The following is a 16,134-nucleotide window of genomic DNA, read 5'->3' on the forward strand; positions in this document are numbered from 1 at the left end:
TATCTACACGCTCCAATGGACTGTGAGATGTACACTCACCTAAAGGATTATTAGGAACACCTGTTCAATTTCTCATTAATGCAATTATCTAATCAACCAATCACATGGCAGTTGCTTCAATGCATTTAGGGGTGTGGTCCTGGTCAAGACAATCTCCTGAACTCCAAACTGAATGTCAGAATGGGAAAGAAAGGTGATTTAAGCAATTTTGAGTGTGGCATGGTTGTTGCTGCCAGATGGGCCGGTCTGAGTATTTCACAATCTGCTCAGTTACTGGGATTTTCACGTACAACCATTTCTAGGGTTTACAAAGAATGGTGTACAAAGGGAAAAACATCCAGTATGCGGCAGTCCTGTGGGCGAAAATGCCTTGTTGATGCTAGAGGTCAGAGGAGAATGGGCTGACTGATTCAAGCTGATAGAAGAGCAACTTTGACTGAAATAACCACTCGTTACAACCGAGGTATGCAGCAAAGCATTTGTGAAGCCACAACACGCACAACCTTGAGGTGGATGGGCTACAACAGCAGAAGACCCCACCGGGTACCACTCATCTCCAATACAAATAGGAAAAAGAGGCTACAATTTGCACGAGCTCACCAAAATTGGACAGTTGAAGACTGGAAAAATGTTGCCTGGTCTGATGAGTCTCGATTTCTATTGAGACATTCAAATGGTAGAGTCAGAATTTGGCGTAAACAGAATGAGAACATGGATCCATCATGCCTTGTTACCACTGTGCAGACTGGTAGAGTTGTATGTCTCGAGACCGGTCTCGAGACCACTTTTACGCTGTCTTGGTCTTGTCACAGACGGTCTATTGTCTTGGTCTTGTCTTGGTCTCGGATCCCTCAGTCTTGTCTTGGTCTCGCTGTCTTGTCTTGTCTCAGATCGACACGCAACGTAACAATCGATAGTGCAACATTATTATTATTTCGCCTTTAGCGCCCTTCAAATGCAACCAATCGATAACATACATGCATTTTGTTGTGATTCAGACATTGGCGCTCATCCAATCAAAATACGCGTTATACACGCAAAATAATTGTAGCGATAGTTAAATGTTAGATGCAGCATCACAGTGAGTAGTAAACCTCGTCAGTTAAAGTACAGAAAAAAATGTCAGCGAATTCTTCTGTCATAAAGTTTGCGTTCATAGAACACAGAGAGTTTTTTTGCAGCACAGGTATAAAAAAAAAAAAAGCATTCCGCAAAATGCAGATTTTGCAGAGTTTCCTTGACCGAGACAGCCGGGACTACCTCAACCTTCACCAGGCACCTGGAGCGTAAACACCCTGAAAGGTTAGCTAGCCAGTATACCATCTACCCATCTTCAAACTCTTTTACGTACCTTTCCAACCACAGATGATCAGATCACATATATGTATTATTGTTATTTATCATGAGTTCTTCTCACACGCGCCGTATAAATTATTTAGGGACAAGCTTCTCTGCAGACTTAACTGGTGAAGAGTGTAACTACATGCTAAGTACAGGTAGGCTAGCTAGCTCTATCATGTAGTGGCAATCGGCTACTTAAACATTAACAGTTTTCACTAACTTTAGATATTTTGGCGAATTTTATCTACAAATTAAGTATAATTGAAATTAGTTACATATTTCCCATCCCTTAGACAGTTGTTGGAGGTGTTAGCTGTTTTGTCAGATGACTTTGGGACCAGTCAGTACCCGTCATGTCAGTTCTCAACAGCACACAAAAGTTAAGGGAGTCTCGGTCTCGGTCTCGTCTCGACTTTGTCTTGGTCTTGACTCGGTCTGTCTTGGTCTTGGTCTTGTCTTGGTCTCGATACCCTCTGGTCTTGGTAGTGTCTTGGTCTTGATTTAGGCGGTCTTGACTACAAGTCTACAGGCTGGTGGTGGTGTAATGGTGTGGGGGATGTTTTCTTGGCACACTTTAGGCCTCTTAGTGCCAATTGGGCATCGTTTAAATGCCACGGCCTACCTGAGCATTGTTTCTGACCATGTCCATCCCTTTATGACCACCATGTACCCATCCTCTAATGGCTACTTCCAGCAGGATAATGCACCATGTCACAAAGCTCGAATCATTTCAAATTGGTTTCTTGAACATGACAATGGCGAACGCGGCACAGTCTTATGACATCATCAGCTCTGCGACAGTGGACCTCCTAAATTGAAGCCCCTCTGTGTTTGTGGCTGTAACTGGTGATTTCAACCACACGAACCTCTCCACTGTGCTACCCACATTTAAGCAGTATGTGGACTGCAAAACCAGGGACAATAAAACACTGGACCTGTTTTATGCCAATGCTACCGAGGCATAAACCTCCATCCCGCTCCCTCCTCTGGGCAGGGCTGATCACAACCTTGTCTACCTCCAGCCCCGGTACAAACCTGCCGTTCAGAGACAACCTGCAACCAAAAAAACAGTTTCAATATGGTCAAGTGAGCCGGAAGAGTGTCTGCAGGGATGCTTTGAGTCAACGGACTGGGATGTTCTCTGCGACTCTCATCAGGACAATATTGACAATCTTACAGGCTGTGTTACTGACTACATTAACTTCTGTGTGGACACTGTTGTTCCCAGAAAAACCTTTCTGTGCTTCCCCAACAATAAACCCTGGGTCACCAAAAACATCAAAGCGACTCTGAACAGGAAAAAAAGGGCTTTCAGAAGCGGTGATAAAGATATGTTGAAACTGGTGCAGAAGGAATGCGGGCCATTACTGGCCTGAGACAAAAGAGTGGTGTTGGGATGGATGGGGACGTTGGAAGTGCAAACAACCTGAATCTGCACTTCAATAGGTTTGACTGCCCTGCGTCTCCTATCTCCACACCCAGCTCGTCTCTTTTTCTCCACTCTCCTCCCCCCTCTCCTGCCCCCTCAGCCTGTCTCAGCCTGTCCCTTTCAGAACATGACATCAAAAGGGAATTGGGTAGACTCCACTCCAGTAAAGCTGCTGGCCCTGATGGTGTCAGTCCCAGGGCCCTCAAATGCTGTGCTTCTCAGCTGTCGGGCATTCTTCATCGGATCTTCAACATGAGTCTGACACTGCAGAGGGTCCCATTACTCTGGAAGACATCCTGTCTGGTTCCTGTACCCAAAAAGAGCAACCCGTCGACCCCCAGTGACTACAGGCCAGTGGCTCTGACTTCACATGTCGCGCTGGAGAGACTCATCCTGAAGCATCTGCGTCTGCTGGTGGAGCCTTGGCTGGACCCACTGCAGTTTGCTTATCAACCCCGTATCGGTGTGGAGGATGCCATCATCTACCTGCTGGACCAGGCTTATTCTCACCTGGACATTGTTGGGAGCACAGTGAGAGTCATGTTCTTTGACTTCTCTAGTGCTTTTAACACAATCAGACCATCACTGCTGGGGAATAAGCTCATGGAAATGCAGGTGGACGCCCCACTAGTAGCTTGGATCACGGACTATTTAACAAGTCGTCCACAGCATGTCCGGCTGAAGAGCTGCCGCTCTGACAACATCCTGAGCAGCACGGGGGCGCCACAGGGGACGGTCCTATCACCCTTCCTCTTCACTCTCTACACCTCTTACTTCAGGTACAAGTCCCAGTCATGTCATCTGCAGAAATTCTCTGATGACTCTGCCATTGTGGGCTGTATCAGGGATGGTCAGGAGGAGGAGTACAGGGGTGTGGTGGACAGCTTTGTCGAGTGGTGTAAGCTAAACCATCTACTGCTCAACATCACAAAGACAAAGGAACTGGTCATAGACTTCAGGAAGCATCCTTCTCCTCCTACCCCTGTCACCATCAGAGGGGCTGATGTGGAGATTGTGGAGGACTACCGGTACCTGGGGGTTCACTTGGATTGTAAGCTGGACTGGACCAAGAACACTAATGCTGTCTTTAAAAAAGGACAAAGTCGGCTTTTCCTACTGAGGCAGCTCAGGTCCTTTAATGTTTGTAGGAAAATGCTGACTATGTTCTATCACTCTGTGGTAGAGAGTGAGTGTCGTGTTCTTTGCAGCTGTGTGCTGGGGCAGTGGGTTGAAGACAGCTGATGCCAACAGGCTGAACAAGCTAGTTAAAAAGGCTGGTTCTGTCCTGGGTGTCAGACTGGAGAAAAAGCTTCTTTGTATTATGGACAACCCCTCTCACCCCATGCACGCCTCCATGATGGACCATCGAAGCACACGCAGCAAAAAACTGATTGCCTCTAAATGCAGAACTGACCGCCACAGGAAATCCTTCAAACCGGTGGCAATAAGACTGTACAGCTCCTCCTCACTCTGTAGGTGATTTCCCAAGGACTAATAACAAGCTCAATGTTTGTTTTTCTTCTCACCATCATATGCTATCATATGCATCATATTCTGCACAATATTAGGACACTTTAAAATCACCACAGATAAGCTATTTTTTTTTTCTCAGGATACATACATCGTTACTACTTCGAGCCACTTGATATTATTTTTGCACTATCCTATTGTATATTATTGTAAACTAACATTCTTATTGTATATATTGTATTTCTTATTTCTTAGATATATATATTCCTATTTCTTATATTGTATGTATATCTCTGTCTCTCTTACTGCACTGAGCATGTGTATGACAAAAGAATTTCCCTCGGGATAAATAAAGTTCTTCTTATCTTATCTTATCTTATTATCCACTTGTGAAGCCGAGTATATGGCACTAGCTGCCACTACTCAAGAGAGTATATACCTTGTACAACTTCTTAAAGGATTGGATGGTAAGAACCAGATCAAATCCAAAACGAAGAAACATTTAATGTATAAGCTGAACAAGTCACTCTATGGTTTAAAACAATTCGGACATAACTGGTACATGTTACTGCATGATATACAAGGACAATCAAGGGGCAATAGCATTATCCAAGAACCCAGTATGCAGACAGAGAAGCAAGCATGTAGATATTAAGTATCACTTTGTACGGTCTGCACACACAGGAGGGAAAATATCTATAGAATACTGCCCTACTGCAAACATGGTAGATGATGTTCTTACCAAGCCAATGACAAAGGCAAAACTTGAGAGATTCAAGGGATATTTGTTTGGAAAGTAATGTGAGCTGGCAGGTGTAAGTATTTTGTAGATAACTGTGAATTATTAGATTTTTTTTCTCTTATTGAAGCTTCAGAACACTGCCAGTATACAAAAATGTTTTACTTTGAAGTTTATGTATTTTTGTTTACCACTGTAGAAAGTTATAAACATGTCTTTGAGTGGGAGTGTTGAGTGTATCCAACAATACGAGCAGCAAAGCCACGTTAAATAAGCTACGTAGTGACGTCATATCAGAGCGTACGTGCCTGCGTACACAGTTGTTGTTGTGAGCATGCGCAAAAATAATAGCAGAACATCTGTGTTGTGTTCCCAAGTCAAGGAGACAGTGGCGGTCCGTTATCTTTCCCTCCGTGAATATTAATAACTAGCTGATACTAGCGAACCATCTTGGTGACTGCAACCAGGATAGACTGCTGCAGAGATGAGCGCTACTACAACCATTACGTTTTTGTGGATGACTCTAGGAATTTTTAACACCCTTCAATTTCATGACTATTGTAATAATTTCTATATGGTGTATCTTTCTAAACAATGGAAGTGAAGAAAAGTTAATCTAATATGGATATATTATATATGGATTATTTAAATCTCCGATCTTAAAACAATATCTGTGAGACCTTTTTCAGGTCTTAAAACGGTACATTGGCGACATCTGCTGTTAGTAAATTATCAACCTATTGCGGTTTAGGAGGCGAACCATATACAATCATCTTACTAGGAGAAAGGAACCGGGTTGAGGTGAAAAGGAAGGTTTTGCTGCTGTACCCTTGAGACAAGCCCATATCTTACTTTAATATGAATTACTATATCAGTGTTTGTTAGCATCTTGTGTCTGTAGACTTGTAGACTTCCGTTGCATTCAAACATTTTTTTGAAAGGGGCCCCATATACCTCATGAATTTGTCTTCATCGCCACTCCACACACCACACACACAGTCATGTAATCATATCTTTTTGGGGACTGCTCATTCATTTCTATGGGAAAAATGCTAATGCTTACTATGATGACCTTAACCCCAAACCAGCCCTAACCTTAACCATAATTAACCAAATAAAATACAAGACTTTTTAATTTTTTGATTGCATTCACGGACCTTTGTGGAGTACTGAAAAATGGTCCCCGCAATAAAAAAAAAAAAAAAGTTATTACATTGTGGGGGATATTTGGTCCCCCACAATGTAAAATAAACAAAACCTCCCACCACCACCACACACACGCACAAACACACACAGATGGGTCATACCTCTGCAATGAAAATCCTTGAAGTAAAACCGTATCACAACCTCCAGTCCTGGAGGGCCAGAGCCCTGCGTAGCTTAGTTCTTTCCCTGTTCCACCACAAATGATTCAGCTCCTGAGCTATGTGGTAATTAGCACAAGGAGTTTAATCAGGTGTGTTAAATGAGGGGAAAACCAAAAATGAGCAGGGCTCCAGCCCTCAAGGACTGGAGTTTGACAACCGTGCCGTATCACATTTCCTTTTTACACTACTAGCAGCTAGAAATTTCTCTGTGGTTCATCAAACCATGAGCAACTTTCCTACTTTAACTTTTGTAGCATCAGCTATCATAACCATTTGATGTAAATGTACGAAGTGCTTGTCTATTTTACACAATTGAATTATTATAATTTGTTTGTGCCATGCAATGTATGCAGGCATATAATGTATTCACATTATTTTTCATATTTCAAATGAGGACTGCCCCCACCTCAAACCATCCACACAGTTCTGTTTTTTTCTCACCTGCAAACCCCCCCACCCCCCGAAACTGAGTTTGTTCACTTAGTATAATAAACTGCTTAATTGCTCTGGAAAACCCAAAATACAGCCCACAGGGACCTGATAACAATTTACCTACATAGAAAATCAAAAAAGAATACTATTTATATGTAGGTAATTGCTGCTGTTAAATAGTACATGCTAATTAGAGTACTTACTACCAATTAGTATTTAAGTTTTTCAAGTAATTTTCTGCATTTATATTTTAGTATTGGTTAGGCAACCTGTTCAAGGGTACCATAGCAGGGGCTGTCAAGAGTACTGGTTGTGTTAAGTTTTTTTTAGCTGTGAAGACTATAATCTGTTATTGTGACAGTAAGCAAGGCATCAAAGTTCAAATCTTTATTGTCACATCATGTTACTGGTACAGTACATATTAGTGAAATTCTTGTGTGCTAGCTTTACAAGCAATAGTGGTGTGCAAAATCTATATATATATATAAAAGAAAAAGATAAAAAAAAAGATAAGTACAAGATATACATATATAATTTTAAACGCATGAACGTTGTGCAAAGAGCAGTTATGTGCAATATGAAGTGCATAATTGACATGGAGTCAATAAAGTGGCAGTGGGGTTTTTTTGTTTTTTCCTTTCCTTCTTTATTCCCTTCCTTTCCTTCCCTTTTCCTTTCCTTTCCTCTCTTTTCCTTTCTCCTCCCTTTTTCTCTTCCATTTCCTTCTGCGAAGTGTCAGTGGTTAGTGTTCATTATTCTGATTGCCTGATGAAAAAAGCTGTCCCTTAGCCTGCTGGTACGGGACCGAATACTGCGATACCTCCTGCCTGACGGAAGCAGGGTAAACAGATAATGACCAGGGTGACTGGAGTCTTTGATGATCCTCCTCGCTTTCCTCAGACACCGCTTCTTGTAGATGTCCTGGAGGGAGGGGAGCAAACCTCCAGTTATCTTTTCTGAACACCGCACTACTCTCTGCAGAGCTAGGCGGTTGTAGGTGGTGCTGTTGCCGTACCAGGTGGTGATGCATCCTGTGAGGATGCTCTCAATGGCGCAGTGGTAGAAGGTCCTGAGGATGTGGGGGCTCATGCCGAATCTCTTCAGTCTCCTGAGAAAGAAGAGGCGCTGCTGCGCCTTCTTCACTGCTTTGTCAATGTGAACTGACCATGTGAGATCCTCCGCTAAATTTACACCCAGGAAACGGAAACTGCTCACTCTCTCCACAGCAGCGCCGTTAATGGTGATGGGGGTATGTGCTTCTCCACATCTCCGGAAGTCCACTATCATCTCTTTGGTCTTAGCCACATTTAGGGTGAGATGCTTCTCCTGGCACCAAAGTGTCAGGGCGCTGACCTCCTCCCTGTATGCCGTCTCATCCCCATTGGTGATGAGACCCACCACTGTTGTGTCGTCTGCATATTTCACGATGATGTTGGAGCTGTTAGTGGCCGTGCAGTCGTAGGTGTAGAGTGAGTACAGGAGAGGGCTCAGTACACACCCCTGTGGAGCACTAATGTTCATTGTGACGGTGGATGGCGTGATGTTTCCCAATCTAACCATCTGGCGTCTGTTGGACAGGAAATCGAGGATCCAGCTGCAAAGAGAGCTGCTCAATCCTAGATCTAGCAGTTTCCTGTCCAGCCTTGAGGGAACAATGGTATTGAATGCTGAACTGTAATCTACGAACAGCATTCTCACATACGTATCTCTCTTCTCCAGGTGGGAGAGGGCGGTATGTAGTGTCAGGGCAATGGCGTCATCAGTGGACCTGTTGTGACGGTATGCGAATTGTAGAGGGTCCAGTGAGTCCGGTAGCGCAGAGCAGATGAAATTCCTGACCAGCCTCTCAAAGCATTTGCTCACGATGGGGGTCAGGGCTACTGGTCGCCAGTCATTCAGGGATGTGATGGTGGAGGATTTTGGTACAGGGACGATGGTGGCCGTTTTGAAGCAGGCCGGGACTCCAGAAATGGAGAGGGAGAGGTTGTAGATGCTCGTGAACACTCCAGCCAGCTGAGCCGCGCATGATTTGAGGACACGGCCGGGGATTCCGTCAGGACCAGCAGCTTTGCGTGCGTTCACCTTTCTGAAACACTTCCGTACATCCTCTTCAGACACGGTGTGCGCACTGACGTCACCCGCGATGCGTGCGCTGTCCTGTCTCGTGGTGTTTACTGTGTCGAATCTAGCGTAAAATACGTTCAGATCCTCACACAGAGAGGCCTTGGTCTGCGCTGTGCTGGTTTTCCCTCTGAATTCCACAATTGTGTTAAGTCCCTGCCACATTCTCCAAGGATTGTTCAGTTGCTGTTCCACTCTGTCCCTGTACTCCCGTTTCGCTGACTTGATGGTCTTTCTGAGTCGGTATTTGGCGTGTTTGTAGTCCGTTATGTTCGCGGAGGCAAAGGCAGAGTTCCGCGCTGCCAGTGCCATGCGAACATCATTGTTTATCCATGGCTTCTGGTTCGGATAAACTTTCACTGTTTTGGATGGAACAACATCATCCACACATTTCCTGATAAATCCGCAGACTGAGTCTGCGTATTCATCAATGTTGTCCGCAGCCATGCCAAACATTTCCCAGTCCACGTGATCAAAACAGTCCTGTAGTATGGATTCTGATTGGTCCGACCAACGGTGCACCACCCTCAGGGATGGAGCTTCCTGTTTCAGCCTCTGCCTATAGGCAGGCAGGAGCAGAATGGAGCGATGATCTTAATGGGCCGAATGGGGCGCGGGGGCGGGCTTTGTACGCATTCCGGAAGGAAGTGTAGCAGTGATCGAGCAGCCGCTCTCCTCGTGTGTTGAACTGAATGTGTTGATGGAGTTTTGGTAAAACTTTCCTCAAGTTGGCGTTGTTAAAGTCCCCGGTGGTGATGAACGCCGCCTCTGGGTGCGCGGTTTCCTGACTGCTGATCTCATTATACAGTTCCCCGAGTGCTCGGTCTGTGTCGGCCTGTGGGGGAATGTAGACAGCCGTGATGATAACTGCCGAAAATTCCCTCGGTAGCCAGAAAGGTCGGCACAGAAGCATCTGATACTCCAGGTCCGGTGAGCAAAAGGACTTTATCGGGTGCACGTTTGCATAATCACACCAGGAGTTGTTGATCATGAAACACACGCCGCCGCCTCTGCTTTTCCCAGTTAGCACACGTGACCTGTCCGCGCGGTGCACGGAGAACCCCGGGTGATGAATGGCAGAGTCCGGTATCTTGTCCGACAGCCAGGTTTCAGATCACACAGCAGTCCCGTGTCTCTCGCTGGAATGAGATCCGATCATTGTAATGTTCAAGATTTATTCACATACCCTAGCATTGTAGGAAACAGGAGGAGGTAAAGTAGCATTACGTTAACCTTAGTTAATTAGAAAAGAAACAGATAAATGATAAAAGCTCTGTGTTAAAGTTATATGCAGTGCTGTAGCAAGGTGGTCATGGGCCAATTTATCCTTTGGGTCCTTTATCCATTTTGATCACATATATTCACACACTCATCATAGTAAAGTAAAACTCATTTAGAAAGTCAACAACAATCAGTGCTAATAATATTGGCACAGAGTTCAACACCACCGACAGGGCAGTAGCCTAAAACCCAGTTAAGAATTGTAAAACTATTCCCTATACACAGAGGTGAACATGCCAAACCAATGTACAGCACAATCTAATTCATAAGAATAAGTAATATAAATTGTAGCATCACATCACGGTGTAAATAACTAATTATTCTGGTTGCTGGCATGCCTTGTGTGTCCGTGTATTAGTTCTGTAAATAATAAGTGTTGTACCCATTCAATGATTTACCAAGAAATGTGTGTTTGAGATCACGTGATGCATTCATGGTGCTGCGTGCACATTGAGGGAGCTCTGACACAAGGCCACCTTTTTTCAAAGTTTAACCTCGCTAAATCGTATGTGCTGCTTTATTTTTTTTTTATGTTTAGTTTTCTAAATGTCTATGGTACGTAAACAGCTGACTTTAACACCCTCGTCCTCCAAGCAAAAGAAGAAAAAGTTAACGGAAAGTTCTGATGCTGGGGCTACAGTTAATGCTAACATGGCGGACACTTTGGAAAGATGCGTGTCCGTTGTGAAGTCTGAAATGGCATTGATGAGGAGCGAATTATCCTCTCACATGGCTACTATTTGCTCCAAAATTGACTAGTTATCAGGTGAGCAGAGAGAACAAAAGAAAATCCTGAATAGCCATGCCCGACGTTTGGACACCGTTGAACAACAGTTAGTTGAATTGCAAGACCGGAGCAGACGTCTGCTCGGGCTCCCTGAAGGTATGGAGAAGGATGATACAGTGGGTTTTCTCAAAAGATTTCTACCTATTTGGCTACCCACGCAGGTGGACAGGGAGATTGACATAGAAAGAGCTCGCCGCATTTACTCCAATGCCGCTAACAACAAGAAACCCAGAGTCGTCATTTTTAAACTTCTTCGTTTCAACAACCGAGATGTCATACTACGTGAAGCTAGGAAATGTGGGCCTATTCAGTTGGACGACGGAGGGACCCTCAGCTTTTTACCTGACTACTCTCCCACTACTGCCAAGAAACTAAGCTTGTTTACTGCGGTGAGGAAGGAGCTAAAGGACAAGGGAGTTCAGACATTTCTTCAGTATCCGGCAACTTTGAAAGTGACTTTTAAGGGTGAGATTTCTTTTTTGCAAACACCGGAGGAGGCACGTCAGCTCCTCGACTCCTTATCTGAAGCTATCGACACAGGTAACGTTAGTGCTACGGACTAATGATGTTTGGATTCTTCCATGCTAGCCAAGCCTTTACCACTCGTACTGTTACTACCATTGCTTTGTAATTCTCTGTAACAGTAGGGCTTTGCGTTGTTTTTTTGCAAGTTAAACTTGCAAACTGTGTCTTATGTGTTTTATGATATCTGATAGCTTAAGCTAGGTTTTCGAGGAAAATGTCAATTTTGTTTTATTCTGTTGGCTATTATGCTTGATCTTTGTTGTTTCCCATGTGGCAAATTCAATCGGTTTTGAATCATAACATTGCTGTTTGTGTAATGTGGCCAATTTATGTTTGCAATATTGTTGTGGTTGTTTTTCTTTGTCTTTTTTTTTTTTACCTCATACTTAAGTGTAGAGGTGATAATTTTTTTTTAGATTAGTGGGCTTGTGTCGGCTCCCAGATTGTGTGCAGACCACTACTGAGGTCACGGATTACTAAAAGGGAGGATGGCGGACTTGGGCTTGTTCGATGCCCAGTCTTTCACAAACCCGCTAGGACCAACAGAGGGACGTTCAACAGAGTCTTTATTGCACAATGCTGTTGCACTAGAAACGTGGAGCGGGCAGAATCATTGGTCGTACAGGCAGGGTCAAAAACCAGGAGATCGGGAAGGCCGGGGTCAGGATCCGGATTCGTTGTCGGGGTCGCAGGCAAATGGGTCGAGAGCCAGGAGATCCGTCTGGTGACACAGACATGGCACATGGGGGGTTCACGAAGAGGAAGTGCGAGGGGAGGAAGGGCAGGAGGGAGGTCGAGACAGGTTGTAGGAAGAGTCGGGCAGGGCAAGCAGGGTGGAACGGAGCTAAACGAAAGACAGGGAAAGTTATGCTCAGTTTGTATGTAATCATCTACAATACCTCGCACTGCAGTGTTTTCGGGTTTATATCCAACGTGGAGTCCCGGTATTGGTCGGGGCTGCCGCCTCCCATTGCCGGTTCAACGGCGGGGTGTGACACAGTCTGCATTGAGGGAACTGTTTTTCAGGTTTTTTTTCCTTTACTTTTTATTTTTGGAGAAGGAGGGGGGTGGGCTAATGGTAAGCATCTGGTGAGATTAATCCTTTTACATTTTTCATCTACTCAAACATTTGATAGCTATGACTAATCTAAATATTCTTAGTTGGAATGTCAATGGCCTGAACGGTCCTCATAAACGTCTTTGTTTTCTAGATTTGTTGAGAAGGAGGAAAATTGATTTAGCGCTGATTCAAGAAAGAAGGATGTTCACAGGTGCAATAAGCTTTACAACATGGTCTCTACTTCAACAGCTACTGACAAAACTAAGCGTGTGATGATTTTGATACGTAGGAACCTTTGTGTTGATATACTTGAGCAGGGTAGTGATACAGATGGCAGAATAACTCATGTAAAAGTTCTGTTTGAAAATAGGAAGCTACCTATGATCCTAACTTCTTCTCTATACTGACCAGTTACCTTCTCAATATGTCTGACTGTGAGGTGGTGATGGGGGCTGACATGAACGCAGTCATGTCACATGATTTGGATAGATCAGGTGACAGTGAATCCCACTCACAGTCACTCTGCACTGACAACCATAGGCGGTGTTTAATCCTTCTGGATGGACCTACACATTCTTTTCCTCTAGGCATAAGTCTTATTCATGGATTGATTTTGTTTTTATCTCTTGCACTCTTTTCTCTTCCTTACTTAGCTCAGACATTTGTCCTATGTCATTATCTGACCATGGTAGTAATGTTTGGAGACTGGCACTAGTTAATCGACCTCCACAGGCTCCTCGTTGGAGGTTTAATCCTGCATTACTTCGCAATGAGAATTTTTGCATTTCATTCAAGGCTAGTCTGTTAGAATTTATCAATATAAATCAAGGCTCAGTGGATGATCCACATATACTCTGGGATGCAGTCAAGGGCTTTATCCGTAGCTTTTCAATTTCATATGCATCATATCTACATAAATCTCGTACCAAGAAAATTTCTGATCTAGAGGCTGAGCTCACTTCGCTAGAGGCATCAAATCAAGTTTCTTTTTCTCTCCAAACAGCCACTAGAATTAGTATGGTGAGAACGGAACTGAATCAGCTGCTGAAAGTCAAAGCAGAATTCCTTTTTTTTTTTTTTATATTCCCTCCTCCACCCCCCCTCCGCGGAGGACTACTTTATTTGTATGTATTTATTTATTTATTTTACTATTTATTTATTTGTTTGTTTTATATTTTTATTTACTTCCTCAAAAGAAGGAGAGGGAGGGGGGGGGACAAAGGAGAAGAAGGGGGGAACAGAGAGAGAGGGAGAGAGAGGAGAAGGGAAAAAAAAGGGAGAAAAGAAAAAAACAAAACAGATAATCTGCTTCCATGTCTGCTGAAAACAGAAAGACAACATACAACATCTGTACTAATCACAACGACCATCAAACGTAAAATGTTGTTGAACAGCACACACAACCAGCATTATTATTTAAAACATGCCCAGAAACAACAGCCGATCAAGACAGTGTGTGTCCGTGAGCACGTGTCCGTGAGCAACTGTCCCATGCGGCACAAAAGATAAGTCAACTGGATCTAGGCATGAGTGGGTGAGTGACATCATTTACTTAATTATTTAAAAAAATAATTGCTGCTAATATTGTGTCAAAAATATTAATTGATGCTTTTGTTCTGTTGTACAGGACACTGTTGCCAAAAAGCTCCTGAAGCGACTTTCAAATATCCGAAGTCCCATTAAGGCCAAACAGCCTCCTTCCAAAAGAGCACGTCAGGACAAAGAACCTTCTGCTGCAGTGGCAAGTGACTATGATGCTGATTCCAGTGCTTCAACAGTCAATCTGTCACCACCTTCAAGATCAAGCACCCCACGGCAAGAAAATGACAGCATTGATGAAGCATGTAAGTACATTAAAATTTACTTTAAAATAAGGTGGCCAGACACATCACTTCCTGGGGACATGTTCTGCCCAGGATTTCTAAATTGCCTAAAATAACTAGGTACTGTATTGGTTGTTTGTGCTGCGCTGATCGATTGTTGTATGGCAAGTACCGCAGGAACGATTGGGAAGCATAGAGCCGCCTGCTCTGCTCTCTTTAACTCTCGCGGTACATGGATGTCATACAACGATTGATCGTGCAGCACAAAAAACCAACACCTGTTTTTTTAAATTTTTTTAAGGCAATTTAGAAATCATGTGCAGAACGTGTCCCCGGGAAGTGCCACATCTGGTCACCTTACTTTAAAATGTATTAGTGTGTTTAATACATAAAGTCGTGTTTGGTAATATATGTAAGCCTAATTCTTCCTTTTTTAATGTAGAATACATTCTTGAATTGTTGATTTTGTGTATCTTGTTCAGTAATTATATTGTGTAGCTAAATTGTGGCTGATGGTCCAAACAACAGCCTTGACAGCCAGAAAACCCAGGCAAGACATTACAGGACTCTACAAGAAATGTACAAAGCAAAGAAGCCAAACAAAGCTGCTGTAGCCCATCTATTAGACCTGGAGTTCCAGTCCAGAAGAAATTTCATTGACTCAAATGCTTTGAAGGAGCAAGACAAACCAACAAAAATTTTGCAAGCGTACCCCTGCTTCAAAGAACTGGACCATGTGGGTACACTGAAGCATACTTTAGACAGATGTAAAACGCACTGACACATATCCCATATCCTCTGCCTAACTGCAGACAGACAAACAATTTTTCTTAAATATTACATAAATAATTCTTTCAGGCAATGGATGAACTCCGGAGAATCATTGAGCCAAACAATTGCCAATACATTTCTGAGGTGAAGGACAGGTGGGAGACCTTCTACTCGAAGGTTCAGTTTTATGGAGTGATGAAAAAAGTCATGAAGCCTCCAAGGACATTAAATGGAAGTAAATATTTAATTCTTTGAATCTGTATAGATCAAGGGTTCTCAGCTCTGGCCTTCAAGGTCCAGTTTAACTCCAACCCTAATCAAACACACCTGAGCTAATCAGTGTTTTCGGTTCCTAATAGAAATCTACAGGCTGGTGAGTTTGGAGCTAAAGGTTGGAGCTAAACTCTAATCTCAAGGGCCAAGAGTTGAGAACCCTTGTTTTAGATCAGTTATTTTTTCATTCAAAAAGTTTTCTGTTTTCAGTTGAAAACAGTGTTGTGTAAATGGTCCCTTAATGCAGGTCTACAGGATCAGAAACCAGTGGTGTAGGTTATTCCCATATACACCTAATATCTGATATTGATATAAATCTTTTTTTTTTTTTTTTTTTTTTAACTTAACTAGTTGAACATGCCATTGCTGTTTTTACTGCCCTGCCGCTGCTCTTCCCATCTGGCTCTGCAGCACCAAAGAATCAGGTCCAAATCAGTGAGGCTCTTTTCCATGTTTTGACGGTGAGTTTTACTTCAGTAGTGATAAATTATTAGGTGCCTACACTGTCAATAAAATACTATGTTAAAACCATCCCAATTGCACTATGTAAAATTGGCCATGCAACGTAACAAATAACTTAAAGGGATTGTAAACAAAAAAATAAAATTCTGTCGCTCACAAGCTGTATACCTTTCTTTGTTCTGCCGAACACAAAAGTAAGATATTTTGAAGAATGTTGATAACCCAAAAGATCTGGGTCGGCATTCATGTCCAT

Source organism: Paramormyrops kingsleyae, chromosome 5, assembly GCF_048594095.1.
Source record: "Paramormyrops kingsleyae isolate MSU_618 chromosome 5, PKINGS_0.4, whole genome shotgun sequence".
In the NCBI taxonomy this organism is placed as follows: domain Eukaryota; kingdom Metazoa; phylum Chordata; class Actinopteri; order Osteoglossiformes; family Mormyridae; genus Paramormyrops; species Paramormyrops kingsleyae.